Source organism: Pteropus vampyrus, unplaced genomic scaffold (assembly GCF_000151845.1).
Source record: "Pteropus vampyrus isolate Shadow unplaced genomic scaffold, Pvam_2.0 Scaffold269, whole genome shotgun sequence".
Lineage (NCBI taxonomy): Eukaryota > Metazoa > Chordata > Mammalia > Chiroptera > Pteropodidae > Pteropus > Pteropus vampyrus.
The window spans coordinates 750,326-755,793 of NW_011889050.1; the positions used below are offsets into that span (position 1 = coordinate 750,326).

Below are 5,468 nucleotides of genomic sequence, written 5' to 3' on the forward strand. Positions count from 1 at the left end.
TTCCAAAATTATGGCAAAGTTCTTAGTGAAGTTCCGAATATATGAAGTGCAATCTTCTCTTGATGAATGATGTAGTTGCATTCCCAGAAATCTCAGTGCATATCAAACCATCTGTGTGCGGTTCAGGATTCGGTTCTAGGCTCGGATATGTGGTAGCAGGTCTTTGTCTCCTCCATGAATGTTCTTAGGAACGCCAGAAAATCACGCAAAGTCAAGGCAGTTCTTAAAGGTGAGGAACTACCCTGCACACCGCACACCTGTAGCATTCATAGTCCCTACATACTCCATGTCAGTAGTGACTCCCAGTCACAAACGAAAATGCCCTCCTACATTTCCACAAAACCCTCTAGGGGCATTACCATCCAGTAGAATCCAAAACTCTGAACTTATTGGATGGTCCTAAGATGGAAGTGGTTTCCCCAAGGTCACACATGAGTCCAAGGAGAAACCAGGACCAGCACTTAGGTGCTTGACTCCAATTCAGTCCTACTGTCACCAGCCCAAAGTTTCCTAGAGTACTGCCCACACTCAGTCCTGCCCACTTCTGCTTACTGGCTGCCAGTCTTCCTGGCCATTAACTTGCTAGAGCCTATAAAGCATTAATGATCTAAAATGTTAACTTAAACCCTTGAAAGTCTCTTTGGGAGATCTAGATAATATACAGTGATTTCAATGTAGGATGTTTATGGTTTGCTCACACCATAGGATGTTTATGGTTTGCTCGCTAGAGCCTGTAAAGCATTAATGATCTAAAATGTTAACTTAAACCCTTGAAAGTCTCTTTGCGAGATCTAGATAATATACAGTGATTTCAATGTAGGATGTTTATGGTTTGCTCACACTTTGAGAATTATATGTCCTAAAGTTAGTGTTAGAAAATCTATGAAAATAATGGTCTCATGGTGAGATAGTTTTGGAAACCATGGATTAGCCAAAGGTACAAAAGTCATTTTCAGACCCTTTAATAAGTGAATGTAAATGTAAATCTCTAGGATGAAGAATGACTGACTCACTTTCCAAGTTTATTTGATTATGGACTCCCCCAATCCTTGCATGGTTGTTTTGGTTGAGTAGCTTGATGCTAATGAGATATAGATTATTCACATCTCTGCCCTCATTTTGAAGATAAAAGAGAGGAGAAAGAAGATACTAACTGAAGTGAGAAGTTTAAAAAGGTTAAGGGAGGTTAATGTATTATTTCAAACAGAAAATAGAGATGAGAGATATTTGATCTTTTTCACTTTAATTTTCTAAGCATTTTAAGGACAAGCTTATGTCTTTTTGTTGTTGTTGTTTGTTTGATTCTTTCCATTGCTTCGGTGCAGAACCTAGCCCATACAGTTGTGTGCCACTTAACGACAGGTACACATTCTGAGAAATGTGTTATTAGGCAATTTTGTTGTGCAAACATCACGGAGTGCACTTACACAAACCTAAATGGTATAGCCTACTACATACCTAGGCTAGATGGCATAGCCTGCTACTCTTAGGCTACAAGCCTATACAGCGTGTTACTGTACAAAACAACGTGAGATTAAATCAAGCACTAGAGAAAATGATGCAATCGAGAGACACAGTAAACATAACATGTAAGAGGTTGCTGCAGGCATAACACGGCATACTATTTTACAGCAAACTTTGTTTTCTTATAAGTAGAAAAAGTACACTCTAAAATAATGATCAAGAGTATAATATATAAGAGTAAATACATAAACCAATAACAATCATTTATTATCATTATCAAATATTATACATTGTACATAATTGCATGCTATATTAAAAAAATAGTTTTAGCAAAAATATGAAGTAGCAATTTTTTTCCTATGTATGGTAATGGACATTAACTAGACTTTTTTTTAAGGTTGTCCCTGGTTTATTGAAAATATTATAGCACAATAGAAAGATTCAAATGATTCCACATGGTGTTTTGAAATACATCTTAACTGTAGGCTGAGTGACATGCAGTTGAACTGCAAAGTTCAAGGACTTCAGCATTTCCTTAGTGTCAGGACCGACTTCAGTGATCTGCTGATCTTGGGCTGAAACCTCAAGAACAGAATTACCTCTCCTTTCTCTCTCCTCTTCCTGCAGCTCGATGGAGATAACTCTCACAGGGCCTCTCAGAACCTGCCTCATCAGACGAGTGACATAGCTTTCTACTTTGTGCAGAGCTTCCTGCTGGGTACAATGGCAATTGCCTCGCACACCTTCTTGTTGGTGTGGAAGTCGTTGCCCAGGCACGTGTAGAGCACTTCTCGATGATGACCCAGGCTGCCTCCTTCACAGTCTTGGTGCAAATGCAGCCCATCGTGGTGTGTCTCTGGTGAAAGAGGAAATCTAACTAGACTTTTAAAAATTTATTAATTAATTAGTTTAAAAATTATTTTTCCTCTTCACCCAGCTCCCCAACTCCTCTCCTTTAGCATCCATCAACTTGTTCTCTATATCTATGGGTCTGTTTATATTTTGTTTTGTTTGTTCATTTGTTTTGTTTTGGTTTTAGATTCTGCTTATAAGTGAAATCATATGGTATTTGTCTTTCTCTGTCTGACTTAGCAAAAAATCCTCTAGGTCCATCCACGTTGTTGTGAGTGATGAGATTCCACCTTTTTATGGCTGAGTTATATTTCATTGTGTATATGTACCAGCTCTTTTTTATCCATTTATCTATTGATGGATACCTAAGTTACTTCCATAGCTCGGCTATTGTAATTAATGCTGCAGTGAACACAGGGGTGCCTATATTTTCTTTAATTAGTGCTTTTATTTTCTTTGGATAAATGACCAGAAGTGGTATTGCTGAGTCATAAGATAGTTGTATTTTTTGAAAAATCTTCATACTGTTTTCCATAGTAGCTGCACCAAGTTATGCACTTTATTACAACTGGCAGTGCAGTAGGTTTGTTTATATCAGCATCACCACAAACACGTGAGTAATGCATTGCACCACAACGTTAGGATGGCTATGATGTCGCTAGGTGACAGGAATTGTTCAGCTCCATTATAATCTTATGGGACCACCATGCAGTCTGTTGATGACCAAAATGTCATTATGTGGCACATGATTGTAGCTATTACTCAAATAAGGTTTATTAAACAAATTACTTTATGAATTAAATAATCGATAGCAGTGTACTTAAAGTGTGGTAGGATAGCTTCAGATTGTCCTGAGAAGTGGAATATTTCCTTGTATTTCTTAGGAATAGAGACATTAGAGAACTCTAGAAATTTTACAGCAAAGCATCGCAGAGCCAGCAAAGATGTTCGACCTCCACACGTAACACTAACTGCAATCAGAATGGGCAGGAGCAGCCGTGCAGGTTATGCACTGTGGAAATTGTGGTAGCACCATTCACTGTTCCTGAGAAGTCTGTTTACAAGTGGGTTGGCTTGATTAGAAATACACGTAGGAATAATTAAAGTACAAATAAAGAGATTTCATAGTTGTTTTACATGATGAGGGTGCTATGGTTCAAGCTTTAGTGTATTCGTTTATATTATTTTTATCTTTGGTTGGTCTGGGTACCGGTAGTCATGTACTACAGAGAGGACATTGTGGGTGTTCAGCAAGTTTTTCTGGAACAAAACCTGTTGTTTCAAAGCAAACCCGCTCACTTTCTGTACCACTTCTCAGCCAAACCCTATATTCCCATGCCTTTGCTCAGGCCATTTCCTCTACTTAAACCACCCTTCCCTTTGGTCTTCTTGACACACTGCAACTTATCCAGGGCACAGTTCAAATGTCGCCTCTCCTCTGTAGTTTTCTGAGACTTCTTTTTGGCATTCGCCTGCCAGTGGCAGAATTCACTGTTGCCTCATGTCTGTGACATCAGCAATTTTTACAGAAACTACCAGTGCATTAACGAAAAGCAGACAGAGCAGGGTTTAAAATCTGGAGCTCTCACTGAAAGCCATGACACTGGGCAGTAACATTTTCTAAGCTTCAGTTTTCTCTCCTTGAAAATGGGAATAGTAATAGGTGATCCTTCATGAGATTGAATTGACGTTGAAGGGAGATAATGTATAGTTAGGATATACATCTGCCTTGCATTGCTCCAATAGAAAAATCGAACTGATTACCATGTTTCAATGAGAACATTCTTGAGAGTGGATCTCCATGTTTACGTTTTATCCTGGGAAAATTATCAAAATTAACCAGTAGTGCTTATTTGTTTAAAAAGATTAATTAATGGTTAAATAATAAAATGCATCTTTTCTTTCTTCTGTCTCCTAACCCTTCTTCTTAGAAAACATTACTATCATATTTGTTACTAGTGGTTGGAGAATCCTGAAAACTACTCTACTTACCCCATATTGTATGGTATGGTATGCCATCCCATAAAGTCACTAACAACCCATTTAGTAAACAACCCATGGGTTCAGTTGTCTTGACTGGAAAAATAGGCCTGGTGTTTACAGAGTTGGCATTCCCAAGGACACATCAGCGATCTCATGTTTGACAAAGGACAAGTAATTCACTGTCTGAAATATCACAGCAAGGATCAAGCCTTTCTCCAGCCTGGCCTGAGAGGTAGCGTTACAAAGCTGGGCCTGAATCAACACACCACCTATTCCCTACATGAGATCCAGCATGGGACTTCCTTGCAACTTTTGATCAATTCTCCAAATATGCCTTAAAGAAATTTAATCCACCAGCAAAGCTCATGCCTAGTCTATATAAATAACAGTAACTATCAGCTTTTAGACGTTTTGGGAATACCCATGTTCCCTAAAACCCCTCCGCACACCTCCATGCTTATGAATACTTTTCCCTATGCATATTCTGTCTTATTGTCCCCTCATCTAATGTATGATAAAAATGCTATCAGACGTGTTTATCTACCTCACTAACCCAATTCCACTTTTCCCTTTAAAATTGTTTGCTTGTGCCATGTATGAACTTCAAACCCAAATCTTTGCACCTCTGTATGTTCTCTTGATTTTTCGATTACACGCAATCTTTTATTTATATGAAAGTAGTGTGTACCTATTTCCTATTTCATTTTGTTTTTTCCACTTATCCTATCTCCCACATGCTCCTTATATAGTGATCATAATCTACATAATTGTTATTTGGAAAATTTATACTTTTCTATCTTGTTAATTAAAAAGACTTTTCTTAGTTGACTCAATTGTTTTTGTCATTGGGGTTTGTTTTAACTTTTTTCTCTGTCTTATAAAAGGCACTAGTAGGAAAATGTTTGTATCTCTTATTTGTTTATTTATTTCCTTGGGAGTATATTTCTTAAATAGAATTATGTGATCACATTTTCAAGTTACTTATCCAACCAATTTGCATCTACTAAGTAATATGTAAGTGTTTCCTTATAATTACAGAATATTACTCTTTTAATTTTTATAATCAATTTAATAGCATTATAATAATGCCTTAAACCTATTTTGGGTTGCATTTTTTTCTCTACTAGGAAGCTTGTGAATTCTTCAATATGAATATTTACTATCCGCAT

General features: G+C 37.4%; 1 pseudogene; it reads right to left on the reverse strand.

The window, feature by feature from the left end:
- Positions 1 to 1,905: 1,905 nt before the first annotated feature.
- On the reverse strand, positions 1,906 to 2,313 carry LOC105302325 (annotated as a pseudogene).
- Positions 2,314 to 5,468: the final 3,155 nt, after the last annotated feature.